Source organism: Bombus terrestris, chromosome 11 (assembly GCF_910591885.1).
Source record: "Bombus terrestris chromosome 11, iyBomTerr1.2, whole genome shotgun sequence".
In the NCBI taxonomy this organism is placed as follows: domain Eukaryota; kingdom Metazoa; phylum Arthropoda; class Insecta; order Hymenoptera; family Apidae; genus Bombus; species Bombus terrestris.
Window position 1 is genome coordinate 8,084,415 of NC_063279.1, and position 25,822 is coordinate 8,110,236.

The 25,822-nt window shown below is 42.2% G+C and overlaps 1 protein-coding gene across 1 annotated transcript in view; it reads left to right on the forward strand.

The window, feature by feature from the left end:
• LOC100648290 (fringe glycosyltransferase) overlaps positions 1 to 25,822 on the forward strand; it is a 121,418-nt gene that overhangs the window by 25,782 nt on the left and 69,814 nt on the right. The gene's annotated exons all lie outside the window — the stretch shown is intronic.

Below are 25,822 nucleotides of genomic sequence, written 5' to 3' on the forward strand. Positions count from 1 at the left end.
TATATACGCCAGCCTTCTCTTCCGTGTTTTATGCGTATGAAAAGGAAACGAAACAACGGATTGAGTTTTCTCAATTCCTCGATTGGTTTTCGTCGAGTGGAACGTAAAGTTTTATTCGTTTCGTCCGGAATAAAAATTCGCGCCGTTCTCTATGAAATAAAACACGACGTCGTTCCGTATGAAATAAACCTTGTGGTCGTAGAGGAAGAACGAGATGCGTCCGTCTTGCCGATAGAAATAAGCAAAAGACCAAACGACGAGGAAAGAAAGAAAGGAAGGAAGGAAGAATATTCAGCACGCTGTTGCTCCAACTTTCCCTTAATCCTCGTGGAGAAACTGGCATAATGGGCCGGAAAACGTGGAACGTTGAGCACATGACTACGAGGTTGGAACGCGTACTACGTGTCGCCCGGTGGCAGGTGTATCGACGAACGACGTCCCCTTCGTCGTCTACGTCTACGTGATACGAATTCGGTGATCTCACGACGTTCCCGGAATCTGTCCCCGAGGAGAATATTATTTCTCGACTGGAATAAAGCACACGAGCACGATGGGTGGGGAATTGTTCACGTAGGATCACCGCTGGCCGCTCGCCAGTGTCGCCTTTTGTTCCCGGTTGCACGCGACCAGCCTCTCGACTCGATACGCGTCGCAGAAATGCTAATGTCCGATAGGAATGCGCCTCTGGTGCACCTCCGCCGACGTTTCGTCGACAGACAGACGTTACGTTTCTTCCTTTTGCTTTGGAATTTCAAATTTTCCAGCTGCGTTCGTATTTAGGAAATCTGCCATTCGATTTTCGCAAATTTTGTCTTCTTTACTTTCATTTAGAACTTGACGAGCCGATCTACACGCGAAGATAGGAAACACGGCGTCGATTTTTGGCTATTTATGACTTTTCTTCGCGGAGATAGATTTTGTTGTTCTTTTTAGAACGCGGAGCTTGCCAAGTGGATTTGTACGCGTTTAGGAAATTTAGATCGTAATTTTGGAAAATTTCGTCCTCTTTTTCCGGGATACAAATCCTCTTTGCTTCTCTTTTGATGGAATATACAAGCTCGGGCAGGTAGATCTTCTACGTGGAAAATTTGAATCTCAACTTTCAGAAATTTCGCCTTCTTTCTCTGCGATATTCTTTTCCCCATGGAATTTGCAACTGATAGGTGTGTAGATTTATATCTACGTATATTTAGAAAATATGATTTCTTTTGGTTAATTTCGCTTCCTTTTCCTGGATCCTCTTTTGTAGAATTTAACGATAGACTCGAATCGCAGACGGACGTATACATAGAAACTTGTAATAGAAAATTTAGGTTTCAGTTTTTAGTTTTCAAACGCGGATTTGCCAAATTTCTGGTTAAATCGAGGAACGTTTTCGAAGTTGAATACTACGGCTTACGGTACAGTGGCATTGTTTTAGAAGGCAGGCCGACGATCGATCGTTTAATCGATTTGACCCGACCTGATCGTAGCCAATTGATTCGGATGACGCTGGTCCGTCGGACCGTGAGCCTCGCGGCCAGTCGAATCGATCGTTGCGTAACCGTGTCAAAATTAATGCTGATACACATTGACAGTGTCGCAGCTCTATCGCGTCCCATATATCTTTTGCGATCTTTCGCAAATGCTAATTATTTATTTTTTAACGTAATTTAACGCCAATTTTTTTATTTCACACGACGAGTATACGCGTCGATGGCTCCGAAATGACGTGTATACAGGTCGAACGCAGTTAACCGGCTAAGAGTCTCGAAAGAAATCAGCGTTCTCCATAAAAACTCTGAATGAAGGGAAAAAGATCTGAATCTTGAAGAAAATCGGTTAAACTTTTGGAAAATTTCCAGAAGATTTGCTTCCGTTGTCGGTACTCAACGAGTTCCGCCAAGACGCGTTCAGACCAAACGAGCAAGAACACAAAGACGGAGCGAGGAACGAGCTCATTCACGACGAACGCTCTTAGAGATTAGACGAAGCATCAATATGTAATTATGCGCGGTTCGGTGTGCGCTGGCACTCGTAACGACGTCTGATTATATTTACAAATGCACTCTCACGGACCATTCGAATGCGTTCGATGTCCCATTCGACCAACAGTCGCCAAACGGCGAAGGAACGACCGTTGGCGCTTTAATTTTGTCAAAGCGCGGGAAGAAGCGGCGTACGCTCGTTTGGCCTAAACGCAGCATCGCTCGAACGGATCCGAGCGGCTCGCACTTGTTGAGAAACGGCGCGAGTGCTTGTCGCCATTTGCAAACTCGTGGCCGGTGCACTCCTCCCGTATGCACCGAAACTGGTTTGCACCTGATACCGGCTCCGCGATCGAATGACGCGTTTCAATGCGTCCTCCCTTCGTTCCTTTTCCTTTCTTCCTCTTCTCTTCCTCCTCTTCTTTACCCCCGTTTCTTTGCTTCTTTTTCCATACCCTTCGAACTGCTCCTTTTTCTACCTTCGCACAGATCACGCGAGCGCTGCCCGCTCTTCTCGACCCTTTGATTTATTTTCTGTTAAACCGCCTCGACGAATTCGTTTGAACGTGTCCGTTGCGCGTGAAAACGCCGTTCAACGAGACGATGGCGCAACCAATTCGTTGGATAGTTGGAAAAGTGGAGCGGAACGCGGCACCGATCGATCATGGTAATCGCGGCGCTTGTTGTCGCGTTGCAACAGTCGGCCGTTTCAACGAGGATTCGCGAGGAAAATCAACGAACGCGTGTGCATAATTTGCTGAAACTCGATATCGGCAGATCCGAGGCGAGTAGAGGTCTGTTTATGAAATCTTTGTCAGTGTTTCACCCGCTCTGGGGCTCGGTTCAAATATCTCGCAAGTTCGTTTCTTCGTCTAGCTATGCACGCTGACGTTTAAACAAATAGCGCCCATGCCGATGGAAATGTCTTTCCATCTTCTCGTACGTGTCATGCAGAAATCGTTTATCCTACCTTCCGTTTCCTCGGACATTGCGCTGACGTTTTCCAAAGAACAGAGCTTTTCTCTGAAAAAATGTCCTCGCAACAAACATTGTCGGGAATGCACCGTTTAATCAAGTCGAAATTACGAATGGATTTAAAAGAATAAAGGTTTGTAGCTGAAAAGAATTACACTGAAGAATTATAATGAAAATTATAAGCTGGTTTGAATCCTTTTTTCCCCCAGTTTCTTTCTTTAAGGGGGGGCTAAGGTTATTTCGTACAAAATAAGACATGTCTTTGTGAATTATTTGTGACGACACAGTTAAAATCTCTTTATTAAAACCAATAGTACCTTAAAGTATGACATTCGAAGAATATTGTATAAAATTTTCACGGAGAAATATTAAAAAATACGGCAATGGCAGGAAAAAAGGTAGAATTGCGGTGCCCCTGATAACTAGGTGCTGGATCATCTGAAATCAAAAAATCAAAGTTCATTCGTTAGGTAACAGTTTTCCCCAGGTAACGCTGGGAGGGTTTTTCGAAATTTCAATTTTTCACTTTTTTGGAACACTTTGAAGGGAAAATTAGCCGATTTTGCGAAAATTTGCGGGTAATTTTCCATTCAAAATGTTCCAAAAAAGTGAAAAATTGAAATTTCGAAAAATCCTCCCAGCCTTACCTGGGCAGAACTGTTACCTAACGAATGAACTTTGATTTTTTGATTTCAGATGATCCAGCACCAAGTTATGAGCAATTCTACTTTTTTCCGAGACACGTCCGAATAATTGCTGCCATTGCCGTATTTTTTAATATTTCTCCGTGAAAATTTTATACAATATTCTTCGAATGTCATACTTTAATGTACTATTGGTTTTAATAAAGAGATTTTAACTGTGTCGTTACAAATAATTCACAAAAACATGCCTTATTTCTGTACGAATTAACCTTAGCCCCCCCTTAAGGGAAGAAAAGAATATTTAAATTGGAAATTAAAATTATACACGCGTTTGCTCAAATTCTTCGTATTTAGGACGTAGCAAACGCTATTTGATAGGAATTGACAAACTTTCGCTCTAACGAACAAAATTGATTTATCGTATTACTTAAAATTAAATGTGTAACTAATGTAATTTGCTAATGAAGATCAACATGGATCGTGCAACGATTATTTCGATTTTGTCCAATGCGTGTTGCACTACGCGTTGGATAAGTCGGAACGAGTTATCGAGGACTTCTAGGCTTTGCACGAGCTTCGTCGTTCCTTCTTACGTCGACCGAATGTCAGATAATAACAGCTGGATCCCATTCGTCCGATTTCTTTGCTTATCTCTCTGTGAGCTGAGCGAAGAATAATCGCGTGCAATTATATTAGGTAACATATGTATAGTTGTCCTGTTTTATCCATTCGCAAGGAAAGATAAAAACAAGGCAAATTTATGTTACGAACCAGCAGTTTCTTGAAGCGTTATCGTCCACCACATTTTTCAACGTTTACATAATTTTCATCGGCTGTTAAATTTATGGCTTCGTATCTACTTTTACGACCCTTCTTCCAACCTCGAGATTACGTAGAAAGATTACACGAATTTTATTATTATTGTTATTGTTATTTCTGACGACTGATAAGGAATTTCTAATATAGCGCGACAAGTGCAATATTTTCTACGCAGCGACACTTTGCACCGTCGTCTCTTTCCTAATTCTCGTCTTTTCGTAACAAACGGTGCCATGGTTTCGCTGTTTCCGATTTTCTTGATACTACACGCAGCTATCCCTCGTGCTTTTCCCCGACACAGTATACCGTCGTTGTTGAAAATTTGTTAGTCTTACGTTAATTTATCTCGTTTTTCTACGATTTGACAAAATTTGGCAACGCGAGCCACCGTCGTGCGTCACGAGGGTAAAACGCGACAAGAGGTAAAAATTGCAGTCAGCTCGTGTTAAAAGGTGAAAAAGAAGAAAGAAAAAGAAAAAGCTAACGCTTACACATGGAGAAACCACCTGACTCGTATCCAAGTACAACTTAGCCGCGTAAGTACCTAGCAGTGGTCGTAAACCGCGTTTCTAAGATCGCGTTTCTTCGACGTTCGCCGCTGGAAAGATTGGTTTCCCGGTTCCGTGTCGCAACTCGCGTTGCGTTTGCGAAACCGCTTTTCGCTCCATAAACAAATCGCGCCGCTATCAACGTCGAATGGTTGCCGGTTTACGTGCGGCGTGCGGTTAATAGCCGCGAAGTCGTTCGGCTGGCTGCTAGAGCAGATCGAAACGACGTCAGCCAACTTTCCGTACACTCGTTTGGTGGCGAATCGCTCGCGGGACTCCAACCGTGAAATCGTTAAACATCGTTATTTTTCTTGATCGAGGAACGTGCTGAACCTTGAGTCGGACGTGTTAAATTATTATCATTATTATCATAATCATCGAACAGAGTTCGAGGGAATTGCGCCACAATGTCGAGTTTTTCCTATGACTTTTAGAGAGAAAGAGAGAGAGAGCGAGAACATACGCAGCTTGAAGTTTCTAGATTTCTGACTTTGAAATGAAATTCTTCGTTACCTTCTAAATAACGTAGCTTGTATAGTAAGCGAATGTATGGTTTGCTTCATTTGTCAACGCTAGAGCTATCAAGTCAGTCAGAGTGATTGCTATAAAATGTTTCGTTTTTCCTGCCGTATGTTAATGGATGCTTGTAATTGTAACAGAAACTGTAATTTATGGGACATTTAAAAGCGCGAAGATTTATAGGATGCATAGAATATATAAAGAGATAAAAAGTATATCAAGTACAAAATATTTATTCATTTGATTGTATATGGAGCGAGAATATTAGAATACGTGCATTTACAACAAGTATTAGGTTGTCCGGAAAGTTTCTTTCGTTTCACAAGGTGATAATAGATGAACAACAATTACAATCTGTTTTATATTATTTTATCGAATTAAGTATGATCCATTTCCTTCTATTTCTATTATTACGTTCCTGCATAATTCGATAAACTAATATAAAAGAGAAAACATTGTGCGTCTATTATTTCCTTATAAAACGAAAGAAACATTTCGGACAACCTCATAGTTTCCGGGAATATAATAAATGAAAGAGCTCGAGCCGAATTTTCACTGTAAATTTAAGATAAATATAACCTGCCTGATGGACTGTTCGCTTGAAAGAGGCAACATTGAAGAAAAGATTTACGCGGTTAGAGAAAGGACGAGGAGAGCCAGAGGGCAAATACGATTTAGAGGATCTAAATGGAAATACTTGGACAAGTATAGTATTGAAATAGCAACGGTTTTCTTATGGACTCAAGTGGTGCATTAGAATTAATCAATGCAAGAGTAGGCGAGCTGTTTGTACGGGCATTAATTATTTCATGTAGCAAACACAAATCAACGACCAATCTACGATCCTCAAGAGGCTTTAGATTAAGTAACGACATTATTGGTGAATAATCGTGGCACGTTTTGCTCGTTGGGAAAGATATTGAGACGCTTAAATCATAATATTCAATGGGTAACACAAATCTCTATTTAAGTTCGAAGAAATTGCATAAATATCCGCATACTAACGATCCCATATACTTGTTTATTTTCATATCTCTTTAATCGATTCTAACGAAAAATGTTTTAAAATAGTAGCTGGATGATCTCGAGGAAGACATAACTCGACGCGATTCGCTTTCTGTAGAACACGCAGACGTACGAAGATCAAGCATTATTTGTTTAAACGTATCCAAATATTTCTTCTCTTTAACATATATCGACTCTTCGGGACGCTAAGACACGATATTAAAAAAGAAAAATCATTATTTTCAAATCGGATATTTCAAACTATCGTAGAAATTGGTTCCGAATATTCCGTGCTCCAGTGCTGCATTTAAAGAGCTACGTACCAAAAATTACTGTTCCTAATATCAACAATTACTGCAATTTATATCCAATGTCAACAACGACCGCCATCCTTTCTTATCTTCTTATCGAATTTTCTATTTCTCTGTAAAAGCCCTGTCGTGATCCTAGGCAGCGATATTCGTCAACGTTTGAAACGAAAGAAGGCGCAAGGGCAGCGTCCTGGCGGCGGGCCAGTGATAAAAAGTTCCTCGAATCCTCGATAAGGTGGAGTGGCGTTGTCCGATCGCTGTTCCCTGCCGGATATACTCGAGCGCTTTTTACCCCGCTCTCGGATCTCCAAAGACAGACGAAGAGCCAGCGTATACGCGTCCTCGCATGAATGATTCCATTGAATATCGGTGGAAGGGACGGGCGACATGGTGCTCGATGAATTCGCGAGATTCAATCGACGGATTTCGTTTCTCGGAACCGCGTACACTTAGGTCTCGCAGACGTACGTACGTCGAGCTGTTTATCTTTTGGTCGTCGCGAGTCTCGGGACCTTGAGATTTCAAGATTCGTTCGTGACTTGGGAAGATTCGGGTCTCCGGTTAAAATCTGCTACAGCAAACGTCCATTTACCTAAACGAAGATCGTAGGCGAGGCAGTGTATATGGTAGATGGAAGTTCGTTTATTGCAAGATTTTGGTTAATGTTCGATTTTGACGTCAATTCTTGCTGGTGGAACTCGCTTATTCGGACGCGGCTTCCCATTTCACGGGTGAAAAGTTACAGGCATGTTATTGTACGAACTTAGGATTAGACAGACTGCTCGTCTCTCGACGGGTTCAGGTACACGGAGTTCTACCGTAATTATGCATGCGCTGCTTGTTCACCGATGAATTTGCATGAATGGAGTTCTATAACATGGTTAATATTGGTAGAATAACTGATATTGAGGTAGATCCGTAATTAAATAAGAGCGATGCTTACAAATTTCACCAATTTCGATTTCTCATCGTTGAAGTGGTCACCACTTCTAAGAAAACTCTACGTCTGGTCTTTTTAATTTTCTCAAGCACCGAAGCCATCCACAGCGTATAGACAAAAGACTGGGACGATCATAAACGACGATAAAGGACGATCATAATAAAGGCAGATCATAAACAGTAGACAGGCGACGATGGCTTCGAGGCTTTCAGTTATAGGGTAACGCTGCTAGCGTGCGGATCTGGGCCAGCTCAAATTATATTCCTACTTGTACTTACACTTCTGTTAAAATATATTTTCTACTTTACAATTTATTCACGCGTTCCTCTCTTCGTACATCTAATAACGTCAACACTTATCAACGCTGGTATCGATTGATCCCAGAGGAATCCTTCTTTCATTACGTACATTACCTGGTGGCTGATCGTATGCCATCGACGTTTTCAAGGCACGAGTCTCGTTTTTGCGTGACGCATATCCGATCCTATGCTCGTCTAACTGTCTTATCGATGATGGCTAATTAACATCTTCGACAGCAAAGAAGGTCGCTATAAAACACACAAGCTGTAGCCTCATAGAGTAGGCTACTACTGGTTTCGAAGCACGTATCGATGGAAGATCGGTCGAGACGCGAATATCGAACTCGCGTTTCTGTCTGTCGCGCGTCGTCTCCTCGAGGACAACGTCTTGGACAAGCCGGGCACACTTGGAAGGCAATTTCTGTTATCAATGTAATATTCTGCAGCGAGAGGCCCCGGAAATGGCTCGTTGACTCTCGCCGCGCCGCTCATTGCTACATCCGGCACGATGCTTGCCGGTACACAATATAACTTGATACACTCGAAAGTGGAACAAAAGAGTTCCACGGAACGTTTCGTCTGTGCTCACGTGTGTACGTGGCCTCGCGCGACTCTCCGATAATTGCGTTCCCTCCCTTCACGATTCCTTCGCTTGCTTCTGCCGCAATTTTCACCGGCGGTCGTCTCGTTTCAACTCTGTACGGAGTTGCTTATCAGTGCACCGTGGATATGAGCTTCATACTTTTATGAAGACAAATAAAGGAGTAGAATCTACGGGAGGAAAAATTTGTTCTACCCAGGGAATAAATAGGTGACGAAGTTTGCGTATCTTGTGTACATTTATACAGGTGGAATAACGTGTAAAAGTAGGAAGATTCCTTGTAGAAAAATAAGAGAAAAATATATTGTAGAATAACAATTTTTCATTCTCGGGTTAGTTCACGGGAAGATCGAGTTTGAAAATTTATCGGGTATACTGGAACAGTAAACCGTGCTACTATCGATGCCAAGCAACGATATTATATTTTAAACGATTTTCTATTAGATTGTGGCAAAAGTTTCTTTCGTTTCGCGAGGAAATAACAGATGCGTAACATCTTTTTTTGGTTTATACAATTTTATCGAATTATGGGAGATATTTTATAATATTTTATATTATTTTATAATAAAATAATATAAAACGAAACACGTCGCGTATCTATTATTTCCTTATAAAACGAGAGAAACTTTTGCCACGATCTAATATATTTTAAAAGCGTGTCTTTTAAGCTTATTTTTTATTTATACACCAAGTTTATTTATTTCAAAGGAAACTAATATACGCGTTACTGTACGAAGCAGCTCCGCTTTTACATAATTTTCAGTAAACCAATAACACAACGTCAACTCGAGATCAAATGACTTTTTGAAAAGTGCTACAAATTCATTAGTCCATTAATATCCATAGCGACAAGCTTTTGAATACGAAGCCTGGATTTTTCTTTCGCCAATAATAAATCCGTCCAATAAATACGATTTAAATATCAGAGCATACTCTTCGTATGGTAATGGTTTATCGTCGTTTGCCTGGCCAGCATGTCAAATTGCTTCAGTTCCATAACGCTTTAGTCGAGTGATGAATGTTTCTCATCGATTAACGCGAAACAAAAAATAAACTACATAAAATGATCGAGCTGTACAGCTTTCCATTGGAATATCGATGAGACGATTTGTATTCGATTTACCGGTCGTTCGTCTGTTCGCCACGTCTCGCGCGTAAGCACCGCGATATATCTCGACGTTTAGAAGCTGCAGGGGCGGCGGAGTTTGCTGTCTTTGCCAACTAAGTTGCCAAAGATGATTCTGGGCCGACCAGTCTCCTCAAAGCTCTTCTATCGTTTTCGACAGCGGCTTACGAGCCGCGCCGACCAACTCGGGTTACGAGTCGTGAAACTTGTCCGAGCACCTGCTCTTTCAAGTTGCAGCGGCAATTTCCGAATCTTAAACGGTTGACGAAAGTTTTTGCGTCTGTCGCGTAGGTTACAGCGAAAGCTGAGCGTCTCAAAGGCAGTGGATATCCTGTCATTTGCAGATTTCACTGCGTCTGCCGTATTCGTTCGAATTAAATTATAATATTCGTTTATAAATCCTACCGCAATCTGCGAGAAGAAATTACCGCTTTCCAGTGTAACCATCGATCGGTATCGTCCGGTTCTCAGTGATATTAAAAGTACGATATAATTTCAATTAACATAATTATAGTTTGCTTAACCAGTTGGCTGTTGCGATCTCTTCGAAAACCGTGTACCTAAAATGCGCGGCAAAAATTGAGCGATGACGAGTATACTCGTCGAACAGGGAGTACGTGTGACCGTTATACTATTGAATCAAGTTGCAACGAAACGACTGTTTTATCGTTTGATATTATTGCTTCAACTAACTGCGATTAGTAAATTGCAATTGTAAAAGCAAATTGTAAGCACCTTTTACACACGACGAGTATACTCGTTGTAACGCAAAATATCGTCATTTCTTCGTGACGTGCATACTCGTGGAAGACAGCTAGCCGATTAATTTTCTGTATTTGAAATAATGCGCTCTACAAGCGACTTCTAGGAACATACATAATACAAATAGAAATGAAAGCTAGAAAACTTTAATCTAATTCAAACCGAGCGATCTATAGCCTGGCAAATATTGCGTTATTATATAAACCGGCGATATCAATGTCGATGCTATGAGAGTTTCGTTTGAACTGTCGATCATACAGCAACGTTTCGCTGACGTACGAACGCGAAAGTCGTCTTCCAGAAGTCAAGTGGCTCGATACACGACGGAGCATCTGCGACGAACGCGGCGCCGAATGCTTCTTCCGTCTGTTTGTCGGATCTTTTGGCCAAAAGCCAGCTATGCTTTGGATCCTTCAAAGCCTTCAAAGGGAGGGCTCTTCAAGTGGCAAGACAGATACGTACGACGAGAAGACGTCTAAACTTTGGAAAGTAGCCTTCGTCGAAGAACGTTCAGCGGAAGTACTTTCCTTATTGTCCTGTTTCTTCTTCTTCCTCTTCTTGAGAGGTCCTTTAAACAGCAGCGACTTCTAAACCGATTCCACGACCGCTAGGGGGATGAGAGGGACGATAAAAAGGGTACACGAGGGAGCAGAAGACTATATACGGTTCCTTTCGGACGAAAAGAAAGCAGAACGGTCCTATGGACGTCGTGGAACTTCTGGACATCCGATACACACAATAAGGCCAGACTTACGCAGCCACCGCAAGATTTTCTTTCTCCTCGACCTCGGCCATATTCTGTTACGCGGATACGATTGCTTCCCGATCGACGCGCGACTTTATTCCGTCGTTTTATTCCACCGAATGCCCTTCGAACGAATCGGCCACGCCTTTCATGCGACCACGTTAAACCTTTCGCTTTTCGCGTGGAAAAACTTTCATCGTTTTCACGTCACGCGTGATTTATCCTTTTTTTCATCCTCTTTACCTGGTCTTCCTTTTTCCTATCGAGCTGTGCAGCTTGTGATCGACGGGAGAAAGCGATTTGTTTTCTCTCGATTTAACGTTACACGTTGTCATACGACATGGTTTTCCTACGTTATAATTATTCATAACGATATCCGTTTAGAGGACGATAGTAGCGTCGATGTATCTTACACTTGCCGTGGTTAAATTTCCTTCTTTGTTGGCTTCGTTTCTCGTTTGTATCGCTTGGGCGCTAGAAAGAAGCGTTTTATTACGAGATGGTCGAAGGAAGGAATTATTCGATAGAAATTCGAGGATGCGAGGCTCAAATTGAGAGATGAAATGGAAAGATCGAACTAGAGTTGACTGACGATATATTGAAATTGTTCTTCTATAAAAGACGATAAATGTAACTCGCCATAGTTTCCAGCCGCGATCTTCGCATTCGAGAAACGTTCGTCGAATTAAAACAGGAACTTTTCGAAAGACGCTAGAGGCAAAAAAAGAAACTTTGTTATTTCATAATTAACCCATAATTAACCCTGTAAAGGACTACTTCGATGGGTTGATTTTCTCTCAAAGTAGTAGTTGGAAAACCTTTTTCTCCTCCGTCTAAAAAAACTCCTCTGGCAAAAGTTTCACGATGACCTGAATTTACAACGTTTGAAAATGTCACGCGACTTTTTTAAATCTTTTAAAAGATTCTTTTACCTACCGAAAGACCCACGTTTACAGCTTGAGGCTACCGTAAAATCGTTCGCAGTCTAAGGGTTAGAATATTGAAATTAAAAATTATCCGAATATTATTTCTAAATCGTACGCATCGTCGGAAATTTTTCACGAAATTCATCCCCTTTTAACCATTCTACGAAAACTTCGTAACGCGACGTAAGACGTTCATCGACGATAATCGTGGCGGACAACGCGTTAACCAAGGTTTCCACCCCGTTCCCGGTCTTTCGTTCGAAGAACGCTGGTACGATCCTTGGAAATTTTTCTCCAGCGACCCGACAGGATTTAAATCGACCAATTCTCGACGAGCAACGAGTCTCGGTTATAACGTTTCAGGATAGTTGCCGCGCCGGGCCCCAGTTTAATAATCAATAATTTCCCCCGTGAGGCCCCGGGGCTGCACGTGTACGGACCGTGCCGCGATCGTGCCAGTAGAACGAGTTAATTTTGTCCATTGGTAACGTTCCGACTCGTTCGTACTTTGGACAATAGTTTGACCGACTGGCCAGAGTGACTCCCTTCGAAAACTTGGGCCGGTCTTTATCGTGCTCGTTTTATTTGACAAACAACGCCCGAGGTGTGCACACTTCCTCCCGAGAACAGTGGGCCGGCGGCTCGTGGGCCGATATTTCCAATTCTACGATAGTGTGCGTACCAACTTTTTTTCATATTAACCCTTTCACCGTGGATTAAAGCGATGGCGCGTTGCGATCTCACCATGGCGCGGGATTAAAAAGATGAAAGACGCGGTCGGTTGGATTTTTGGATATGTTCGTTTACCTGTTGGTATTGGGTTTTAAAGCGGACGATAGGTGCGTCGTTTGTTTCGGATGTGGCGTAAGTCCGCTTTCCATTGTTTCCAAATAGCGCGAAGCGTTTGTATCGATCGAGAAATCCCGATGAGTTGTGCCTGGTCTGCTCGCGTCTCTGTACGTTTAAGTAAATGTACTTAAGTAAATGTAGACACAGTAGGCAAGGTGTGATAAGGTTAACGCTAACCTTATCGGACCAGGTGAAACTGCCAAAATTTCATAGAAATCGTACGTTCGTTATTTCTTTTGCTCGTCTAACTTTATGTAAACTCGCCTATTCTCAATTTCCGTTAATAGATAAGAATAATTACGTGACTAGCAACGAATTGGGCTAATTCTTACGCGTGGTAAAAATAAATGGTAAAAATAATAAATAAACATAATCGACCAAATAGATCGACCCTACGATGGATAGAAAGTATTTGATATTTCACAATCACGTGGATTTAAAGAAAAATTCCAGATAAAATCTAAGAAATCTAAGAAAACATCTAAGAGCAGGAAACGTGCTTTCGGAGCTACACGACCAAACGTATCTCACGCAGTGCATCAAACTCCGCGTATAGTAGTTTTCTCGCCCAAACGAGGAAAAGACATTGAGTAGGATACGACGATTGACCGAAAGTTTAAAGATGATCGAGACAATACAGAAAGGGGGTAGGAAGTTGCGACCGACTTGGTGAGAGGAAATCGACGACGAGCGAGGTCTTGTTCGTTACAATTCGGTCGATAAAGCGATGTTTCCGGTCTCGACCGGCCTCACCTGTATCGGGTGACTAATCGACCGCCGTCTGCAAGATGTTACCCGCCTTCGGCGTCTCTCTTTCCCTTCTTCTTTCCTTCCTCTTCGATGATACTAATTGTCCTCGAGAATTCCTCCCAGTTCCATCCAGTTTCTCCACATCTCGAAAGCCGATCTTCAGAATAATCTACCTAACTTCGTACAACATTATCCTGGTTCAGCGTAATTATTATGGAACATCGCCTGGAGAATTATAGCTGCTCGATGAACGAAACTTCGATACGAGTATTCTAATTCAAGTTTATCGCTGCCATTCGGAATTTTATTTACCGTAGAAACTGTCGTACGTTTAACCAAAGTAGGTAACGTCGATATATTCAGCGAGTCTCGCTGCTTCTTATTCCGGTTGCTTATTTGCCAGCTCAGTTAATAGAACAGTCGATAAAGATAACGAAAATCGATGAAAGCAATGTCGATCGAGTGCTATGGCACTGAGGTTCGACCAGTTAGCGAACACTTTGAAAAGCGTGTACGTAAAAGGTGCGAGGAAGAGTAAGCGACGACGAGTATACTCGTCGAGCAAGAAGTATGTCTGGTTGTTATAACACGGAGTTAAGTTGCAACGAAATGGTTTATTTTTGAATTTTATTACTGACGGGGCTCGTCCGAACGCAAAATATCGTCGTTCCTTCGCGACAAGTATACTCGTCAAAAACAGCTAACTGCTTGAGCAATGTGAAAACGTCCATTTAACCAGTTTCGCCCGTTTATCGAAAGCGTCGCTATAGAATTAGAAAAATTCTTCCCACGTTCGCATATTTTCTTCCTTTCCATTATATTCGATAATTCGCGACACTCGACGATAGAACAACGTCTACCATCTGCCTATTTTACTTAAAATCCTATAAACAAAAAAAAAAAAAAAAAAAAAAGAAAAAACTCCTGCCATTCGATCGATTTTAATGGAGAATTCCAAGTTTCGAGTCGCATTGTGAAATACCAAGGTTTTTGAAGTAGCGAGAGGTATTGGAAGAGGGATCACAGAGCAGCATACATAGTTGGAATTCGCAACGGGGTCGAATCGAGTGTCCAATCGGTAGCCGGCGATAATGGAGCGAGATTATTCGAGACGGCTCGTTACCTTTACAAATCGAGCCGAGCGATCGGATTCGCGCCGGATGCTCGCAACAGGTGAAATTACACGTAGAGAAAATTGCCCGTCTCTCCTCTCTTCGTCTTCGTTTCGACGTTGCCTCTTCCTTCTCTCGTATTTCTTTTACCCCTTTTCGTCTGTTTGCTTTCGTGTTGCCGAGGGTCGGCCAGAAAGCGCAACATCGACGATGCAATCGCGGTTGCAATTTTCGGTCGTTCACGACTGGCGTGAGCGATTTTTGATTCGTTCGATAGGTTGCTCGGGGTAATGAGATTTTTGACAGTTTCGTGGCTCTGCCGGAGATTCGCGAGGGTGCGGCTTGCCCTCTCTTCTCGACCTCTTCCCTTTCGCAATTTAGATAATATCGTAATTGTGGTGGGTGAAATACTGGCGCGATTACTCGCACGATTTATTTCCAGTATCGTGCAAACGCCATAAAGCACGCGCGACATCGTCGCAACGATAGTTGCACGCATTTTAAAGAAACCTGGCTATCCGAAATGCGCATAGAGAACACGAGAGGTTTGCTTGATTTTTCTTATTTTCATATGGCGTGGTGCGTATAATTGGACAGTTTGATATACAATGAATCGATAAATTGTACAAAACTATTTAACAGGCGATCGCTTTTGAAATGTTTCCAAAATACATGTTAATACTGCGAACATATAGAGGAACGTTTTTAACAGCAGAATCGATTAACGTAGAAGCGACTGTATAATTTCAAAATTGTGTGTTTAATTTAAAAAACGTGGTCTGTCGCCGTATTGTTCCTCTTCGTGTTCTATTACGTATTCCTGATATTTAAGTATTTTTCTGACGATCACGATCGCTTGCAACCGTTGTTAAAAATTTTGTCAGATACGAAGAAGCCGTTACCGAGATATTGAGATATTTTCCTTTAGAATTTTGTACGAAAATTTCTCTGCAAACGTGAGGAGCGTTTCTACTCGTTGAGAGTAGCGAGGAGCGAGATAGAAAATAAGCAAATAACGGAATAATATAAAACCATGGAAAATATGTTTTTACGTCTGAAAAGCCAAGAGAATCCGTTAACAGAAGCAGTCGATAAATTCGCCTCTATCGCCGTAGCAACGGTACACCGATCGTTTCTGCTAAAAATCAGTCACGAAACGAGGTCTACTTGCTCAATAGAGAAACCATCGAACAATTGCTTTCGAGAAATTATAGATGGCCGAGGGAGATAGCTGGCTCGTCCGTGGCATGTCCGCGCCGCTTTAATTTCCTTCTTCGCGACTATCCATTTATAATGCCGGACCGATGGACGCACGAAGGCGATTGCTTTTACACGAACGGGTCGTGGCCCCGGCACGGATCACGATTTAATCCGCCAGTCGTGAGCGCCACGCCCGTTCCGAGCGCGCGGCACACGTCAGCCCTGACCTTTTCGATAGCCGCCACGAGATCCATCGATAACCGATCAATCGCGAATAAACCTGACACAGACGCACGTGCAGTAGTTTAGCCAAGTAGCGTGCGAAGCCGAATTTACACCGTTTCGCTTTCGATGATTCATCGGAATACGTCGTTCTGGTCCTCGTTTCATCGGCGGTGATCCTGCGAAGCGAACGCAGCGCAAATTCGGCTCCGCTTGCCTATTTGACTAAACCGCTGGCCGTGTTTGAACATCAAACTCTGAATCTACGTTTAAGATGCGTTTCGATCAAACGAGCGAACGTTTTAGTCAAATTTAGTAAAATAGAAAGCAGCGAAGCGTCCCTTTACTTTAGAGGCAGACGCGTTCACGTTAACAGTACGCTCGCATGCAGCGATCATCGCGAAGTAATAGGCAGCTGTCCACGAAATTACAGCGAAACGTTTTCGTCGCTACGCCTTTTCCTCGCGTTCACTGACGTTAACATCGTCGGTAGCGTGGCGCACGTTGCAGCTATGAGCGAACGTGACGATCCACGATGAAAGCGTGTTGCTCGTCGTTCGAATACTATTTTAATAGCGAGACAAAACGCACGTCACTGTGCGCTTCGTAGACTCCACGTAGACGTATCGTCGCGTTTAACAGACTACGCTTACGCTTGTACGAGGAGACGCTTCGTGGATGGTCGGTCTAAACGAGCATCGTCGTTCGGCGATTGCTCGCCGAATCGGAAATCGAACGCTACGTGTGAAAAATGTTGCACAGTGCAAACGGTATTCGAGATTATACGAAATATCCAAAATATTGTCCCAAAAGTTTCTCTCGTTTTATAGGGAAATAATGATAATCGTAATAGAATGATAGTAATAGAACAGAATGGATCGTACGTAATTTAATAAAATAACATAAAACGAAAGAAGCTTCTGGGACAACGTAATATCATAACCAGACTGTGAATATCCATGTGAATTCATATTTTTGCGAATGTAGTTTAACACTTTGGCTGCCACGTTGGTCATACGGTTTCTCCTGTGGTCATTGGTGACCGGAGCGCTTCAACTTCTTACAATCGTAAAAATTGAATGAAAATTGACAGGGTATTTTGAATATAACCGACAAAGAGAAGATACTTTGAAATAAAAAGCGCCCCATTGAACAATTAAATATTTTTATTACAACATTATTTTTCTATTTGCAAGTAGTTTACAATCAATTCTCATTGAGAATTATAAGTAAATTATTCTGGCGTGGTACTATAACGTGAATAATAAATGATCATCGTATGTTTAGTTCTAGCTGAATCTAATGTTTAAATCTAGAGGGTAATGTCTTTTTAGTAATTGAGTAATCAAGTAATTGAGTAACTAGTGGGTTTTGGTGGTTGTTAATTCTCATGTTACATCTATTACTGAATTTGCATATTTTTATTAGAACATCGATAAAAAAAAATGGGAACAAATCTTGCATCTAACGGTGCACTGTGTTAAAACACTGGACGTTCCGAGCGAAACGTGTTATCTCGGCGTGGCAATGAAAGTGTTAAGAAATGGAACATAGATAGATAATCGTTTTATTTACTAAATATCGTAAGCAGCAGAATATTTTCGATATGTAATACGATTTTGCATATTGCGCGTGTTTTTGTAGCTTCAAATTTGTCGTAAATGCGTAAAATAAAAATTCCAAAAGATGAAGCATCGGAAGAACGATGCGACTTTCCACGTCGATTCATCTCCCTCGTCGACTTCGTTTCATGGTCACAGTCCAGAAAAGTCGACGGTGACAGTGTCGATGGGAATCCGGCGCCGAACAATTCCCACAAAAGTAGTCCGGGCGCAGTCACCACCCCGTTTACTCTTTTCCATCCCTGTTTGCACACGGACATTAGGCACGCGGCGTTGAAAACGGGGGCAAGCACGTGTCGGTACACGCGTGGCCGAGCGTTTCGGCCTTTCAGAGGGCCATTGACACGCGTACTTAACGGCGGGTTTCCCACGATTCTGGATCCTCCTTCTGGACACTATCCAGGGGAGCGTTATCGCGAAACAACGCACACACGCACAGGGGGAGGTTGTTCGCTCACCGAAACGTTCTTCACGCACCGTGATCGCGACTTCGATTTCCTTCGGCCAGGTGTGCTCTGCTCGGTGAATGGAGCTCTCGGTCGAAGAAGGTTGCAGCTAATTCAGAGAAACGTGTTTGGAAATTGACGTAGAAAATTCGATACGCGGCGCTTGAGATCTTGTTCGTCAGAATACGCGGCATTCGAAGCGAAACTGCAGCGATGGACGGAAGAGGAAAGTTTGAAATTCATTTCATTTGTTCGAAGCATCGGTAAGTCAGTCTTTTATACTAGCGTTCTACGTGCAGAATGGTGTTGAGTCGTGCGTTTCTTGCTCGAAGTATATTCGTCTCGTCGCTCGCTTTCCTGCGAGAACGAAAGCGGAATAATACGAGCGCCTGTACGGGCGATCCAGCGCAAGAGCGCAGAAAGTCGTAAAAACTTCTGCATCCGGTTCTAATTGCAACGAATTTACAGGTAGAGTCGCGAAACGTGTTCTCACAGCGAATAAACACGGATTTCTTGTCACCGTTCGAAATCAGCCTTGGATAAATTGTCAGAAATCAAACGGCGACTGGCGCAGGTGTTTGCTCCGCTTCTTTTCGCACCTCGACAGGCTCGAGCTGTTGAGGCGGTGTCATTAAGGCGGCGAAAAAGTCAGCGTCGCGTCAGTTGTCGATTCCCTGTCGTGACTTTCGAATGCACGAGTATCAACCGGCTAATTGCGATCGTAAATGTCGTGAAAGTCGGCGCCGATTTGCTCCCGCGACAAAAAGTCGGTCTCCGCGCTCAGCGCCTAACCGATTGATTACCGTGAAACTCGTACTCGCTTTCTTTCGAAATCACCGAATGTCACGAGGTAAAGGCGCGAGAAATGCCAAAACGCAAAATACGAGGGTCCGATGTATGCAAAAATGCGAAAACCCAAGGATGCGAAATATTTACGATGAGAAGTATATATATAATATAATGTATATAGTAGGTTATCCGGAACGTTTCTTTCGTTTTATAAGGAAATAATAGACGCACAATTTTTTTTTTAATTTACTTTTTTATTGAATTATGCACGAACGTAATAATAGAAATAGAACGAAATGGATCGTACCTAATTCAATAAAATAATATCAAACAGAAATTGTTGTTCATCTATTATCACCTTATGAAACGAAAGAAACTTTAAACGAAATAAATAAATAAATATATATATTGTTAATATATATATAATATAATATATATACAAATAATGTTTTTGTTTTATATTGGTTTATTGAATTATGCACGTAGTATCTTTGTACTACAATTAGTTTATTTACAATGAATGGATTAAACAGATGTTGATTAAAGAAGAAACGATGGTTATTTAACATGAACTAATCACAATAACGTATTATAATTAAGACAACTATTAGGATGCAATTCGCACTCTCTGATTTCTCAACTCATACAACTCATACAGACATATCAACTCAGCAACCGCTTGTTTATAATTCGCACGACACCCCCGAGGCCCCTCGTCCACGATACTATACATACATGTAAAGATGCAAAATATATGCAAAGTGCAAAAGTGCAAAATATTCAATGTGCAAGGCCGCAAAGATCGTAAGAAGCAAAGATGAAGAATATACATCGATTCAAAGATTCAAAGTGTCTTGAAGTTGAATTAATTTTGAATAAAAGGATAAACTGAAAAGATTGGATCCATTTATACACACTTTACTGTGTGACACTTTCGAACGCTTCTCGGTCAGGTAATTTTAATTAGATCGAAAGATCGTAATCGCTGCAAATTGATATATAATACGATACAATGTACGTAAAATGGAGTCTGTGAACGAGTAAACGATCAGATCTCAGATAACGAGTTTAAAGTTAATAAAAGCAGTGCCGTAATTCCGTAGTAAATACGGCAAATTAGTAGAAATCAAAAGCACTGCACGACCTCGACCATTAAACATACATAATACTTACGTGGTCGATCCAGTTGCTTCAACCTGCTCCACGATCCAATCTTCTCGATACCACACGCCTTTTCCAGATACAACTTCCACTTCAGCTACTCACGCGTATACGCATCAAATTTATTCTTGAATCCACTAGGCTTCAACTGCAACCAATTTTCCTCCAGGATCATTCAGAACTGCGATGCATAGAAGTACGATTTAACTTAAACCGTACGTATGTATACAGAGAGCAATTTGAACGCGTTTGGTCTGTGGACGTAGAAATGCGCGCAGTATCAATGCGTGTTTCCAGCTAAATTGTCCATTAATTTCCCATTGACTTTATCGGCTGAAGGTTTTATTTACTCTAGTCCTTAATAATCGTAGACAATTTTATCCAATGGGAAATTGAAAATGCTGAAAAATCTCTGACTCCCATCATTTCACCTTGCTTCTTCTCAGAAACTTTTCTTTTTTTCAATCTATACTTCTATTTCTGCTCTCCAGATGTACAAATCTATATCGCACAGTTATTCTTAACCAGTTAGCTGTTATGGCCTCTTTGAGAAGTATATAAATACCTATCATGTTCTGCAAAATGTAAGCGACGACGAGTATACTCGTCAAGCGCAGAGTATGCGTGGCTGTTACAACGTAGAATTAAGTTCTAACGAAATGACCATTTTATTTTTGAATTTTATTATTGACAAGGCTCGTCGTAACACAGACTGTTGTTATTTCTTCGTGACGAGTATACTCGTCGGTATACTAGCCGACTGGTTAATATTTCTATTGAGATATGTATAATTTTTTGTGTTAGACTAGATTGACCACATAGCAGTGATGCATGTATGTGAATATGAGTGTGAGAAAGTATGTGTGTGTACGGCGCCTTGAAAACAAAGGAATGTAAACTGTTCGGTTAACAGTGTGATATGGAAGAAGCTGAGACGCGTGCAGGTATCGATGAATATCTTTGAAATCGTTTATCAAATAAATATATAACTATTCTAATATAAATTCTAAGTATAAATTTAGTGTTCCTATGCTATTATTTCGGCAATTAAGATCCAAAATTCTCAACAATTTGCCAACTACAAGGGTCGATATACATTTACAATAAAATATCCCCAAACTCGTTAATAAGCCACATTTTCATTGAGAACCTCGAAACGTTGACAGTATATTACTAATAGTCTGAGCGTACTTCAACAATAAATAACGTGTATCAGCCATAAAAGATGGAAACTATATCTTTCCTGCGTTTAATGCCAGAAAAGCAAGGAATTTGGCTGACAAACACCGGTACAGAAATAATTATTCTGTAGATCCATTTCCATCGTTTTATTATACTGTTTGTCGAAGGATCAAAAGAGACGAGAAACTCAGGGAAGAAACTCGTTGCTTAAAAGAAAAGCAAGCGATTCTTACATTCTTAGCGAAGCACTCTGAAAACCCGCAACCACAGCAAACGCACCTGCTCGAAGAAGAGTTGTACGGCTGCCCGCAACGATTTTTGCCGTCGACCGTCATTTATTCACGCACGATCGGATCTCGTGGTTCGATAGAGAAACGCGAAACCATGGACGTCGAGAAGCTCGCGAGGCCGCGTCAGCTCGCCACGAAAGCGTAATTCGGTCAAGTTTGCGCGGCTGTTCTACGCGGCAATTAACGAGACTGCCACACCCACGACTCATTAAGCTTCCGGCCGTGTCTCGATGGCAATTTGCCGGCTCGTTGCTCGCGCACGTGTGATACACGCGATAAACCGGACAATTGCAATACCTAGAAACCACTGTACGAACGATCGTACGCACAAAGTTATTCGAGTTTTCCAATTCGCGTCGTTCTACGATCTTCCGCGAAACCTTCGAAATTCCATGGAATTCGCGATGCTCTAACGTCGTTCTCAACTATCCTCACGCCGACTTTTCTATTCTCATCGGAATATCTTCACGGTGTGCGAAAATAAGTAGGAAAAAAGCAAACGTTGCTGGTGTATTTGTCGAACAAAATTTGTTACGAATGCGCGGCTGGTGGGAAAAGCAGTGCCGCCGCGTGCAAATTTCGCGCGCACCTTGTACCTGCAATCTGCATATATATTAGACCGCGGTTCGGGAGGTGGGGCGAAGAAAATAAAGGTGCGAAGCCTCGTTCGTTTTTATCCGGGCCAAGATCGAATCGCCGCGGCTCGTTCGTGGCTTTAACAGCCGAATTAATGGGTCGTCGATTCCTCGAGCAAGTCGTATTAAAGCTAGCGCCCCTGCTCGTCTTTCCGTTTTCGAATTGGAATAGTTTTATTTCGACTTTTTCTGCCGTCCCACGATTCGTTCTCGGGATTAATTACTTTCATAGCGGAGCCTCGATAACGCGACAACCTTTATGTCGAAGCTTATTTCTATAAATACAAAATAAAATATTCGATGTACGTAAGTAAAAGATTTCTCTACTAAGTGGAAGCAACAGGTACAGTGGTTAGAAAAAGTATTCGTACAGCATTGTACTTATTGTATCATTTATGCGTCAATTAACTGGTTCGAAGTGTATCTTTCGTGCAATTTGGTGTAGTAGATATTAGGAAAACGTGAAGCAGTTGCTACAAGAAACGCTTCATCGAAAAATCCAGATACGTACAGATACTCTTTTTTGTACACATCGTGTACTTCGTTGAATATGCATATCCACATCCTGCATCGAAGTATTGGCTCGCATCCAACTATTCCACAAATTCGTTTACCGTCGCGAATAAATAATTCAGCTGCAAAAATTCAATTTGTCTTTCTTCGCGTTTCTACGATTCTACGAAAATATCGATCCTTGTACGAAGCTTCTCTCAGTACTTCCGGTTTGTCGCGCCTCTCCTACTCGAAAAACCCGATAAGACGAAAGCTCGGTAACTCGGAGACTTTGGCTCTTCCTTTGAGATTCGAGTTACCGAGGCTCGACTGTGCGATAGGCAGCGGCCGATCGCGACGGAGCGACGTGAACGAACGCGAAAGTGTAGAAGATCGACGGCAACAGCGATTCTAGTTTTGTTTTCTAGGAAAACGAGAAAATAGTGGACGCTCGCGCGATACAAGATCGTCGAAGATACAGTTGAACTTGTAATTAAAGCTCGTTGGAGAAACGTAAACCGGCTGGCTCGGGATCGTGCTGCGAGTTTCCACACTTCGGGCTCTTTGATCCGCGCTCGGGATAACTCGTAAAAATCTTAAACGCCACATTTAATTAAATACCGCGTGCCGAGCGGAACGAGCCACCCTCTGCGCGAGGCAGCTGGTGAACAGAAACTATTAAGCGACTTTCTCCGCCGATCGGAAATCATTAGACCAACGGCAATTTAGCGATACGTCGACGTTCGATGATGAATCGATGTTCAGACGCTGATCTATACCGCCAGCCGCGAGCTTTCCGTCACGACTCGCGGTCCATTAATATCCGTACGAAATCGCTCGATGGATACTAATGACCGATCCTACCGAATTCGATCGGTCGAGTCATGTGTCTGCCTTTGTTTCATCTGCTGGTTGTTGATGTTTTGTTTTGGTTTGTTTGGATAAAAGCATTGTGCGGTCGATTCGATGCGAAGGAAAGACGCGGCGCGGTGGGGATTTCGCTTGTAGGAAATTCGAGTAATTTGAGCAATTTGGGGAATTTGTAAAGTGAGGGATCTCGTTATTTATTCGTTTGTTTATTTATTTATTTGTCTATTATAATTCCTGTGTTGCGATTTAGGATGGCTTCTGATTTACATTCTACTTGTTTACAGTATGTGTTTTTTGGTTTTATTGTTCCGAACTCTGTTACATACTGCTCCGCTGGAATTTAGTACATCATGTGCACGTCATTGCACTTTTACTTTGGTATTTAGAAAGAAACTTTTCCGACGACCTAATACACGTTTGTCGCGGAACACGGTTCTCAAAGTGCTCGTAACAATTCAGAAAGCGGAGTTCCGCTTAAAATCTACACTGCGGTCTCTTTGAAACCCTGCAACATATTCCAATCAAAGAATCAAAGTTTTTCAATTTTCTCACTTATGACACGCGCTTGTACGAGCGCGCTCTTCGATTATTCCGCGTGCAACCGCAGTCGCATTGTCACAGCGAAAGAGTATCGTTCCGGTTCGCGCGGTAGATACGATCGTGTCGGCGTATACGAACCGAGTCGCCTCGATCGTTTCTGTCGTTGGTACAGCGGAGGTACGCCATTAAGCTGGAATTCAGGTGTATTAACGATGCCGGTTACTCGCGACAGGTACGTATCGAACGACCGTGGCCACCCGGTAGCGCTAATGGCGCCTCGGAGAGAACCGTTCGTTAGAGGCATTTTATTTTGCCTATCGTACGCTTTGTACGACCGTTTATGCTCCCTGTCACCGTCTCTGCCCTCCTTCCGCGGCTCTGCCTTCTGGGAAATCCCTGTTCGCGATTGCGTTTCGATGTCAGCCACTTTGCAAGCGATAAGATGCGTCCCGATTTTTCTATCGTTCGTCGTTCCTTCGTCTTCCCTTTCTCCCTTCTTCTTCTTCCTCTACGCTCGATGAAATTGTTGCGTAAAATAAAAAAAAAAAAAAAAAAAAAGAAATCGAAGATGAAAATACAAAAAGAGGGAATTTATTTGCTAACACCTCGTTTACACTAATGACAGTTTACTTCAGCCGTGACTTTCCAAGACTGAAGCTCTCACAACTCGACTTTCCATCGAATCTGATTCTTTTTCCTTTGTCACCCCACAATATCCCCACTATCCACGCGTTTATTAGTTGCCACGCACGCCTTCTTCTCCAACATTCGGCGGAAGGATAGTTGGGACATCGATGGCTCATCAGGCACTTCGTCATCAGCCCATCGGTTTTGAAGTGCGCCGGTCGTCACAAAATCATCCCCTTATCTGGTCCTGGTCTAGACAACGACGCAATAAGGGCGGACAATCAGCGAATTGTAGCGGCATATGCGTCTTAGGACGTCGCGATACGTAGATGCCTCACGTAGTTGTTTTGCCACAGGAACGTAGTGAATTATGTAGACAGTACCGGAGATATCCGCAACTAACTGCAGTCAATTTCATCTTCCGATAAAAAGCGAAACGAACTTTCTACTCGACCCGGTATGATGAAAATTCCATTTGGAAAGCGACAAATATTCGGTTCTTCCAAGTCCTAAGTCCGTACATTAACGACAAACATTAAACTTACAATAACGTAATACGAAACTTCGTAAACTTCAAAGTCAGCCTTCGCAGTTACGAACTAGCCGTAGATAGAAAAGTTAAAAACTAGAGCGACCATACGATCACGCGATTTTTAAATACCTACGCTGTCGCTCGTAAGTATCTATGATCACTTTGCACGATTTTCATTGCCACCTACGAGTATTAGGACACTTATATACTCGTTACGATTATCGGGAAACTCTAACAAATTTTATCTTCTTTAATATTTTACATGGTAAGGTACATGTGACACGAACGAACTAATCGATTTGTAATAAACTGATGG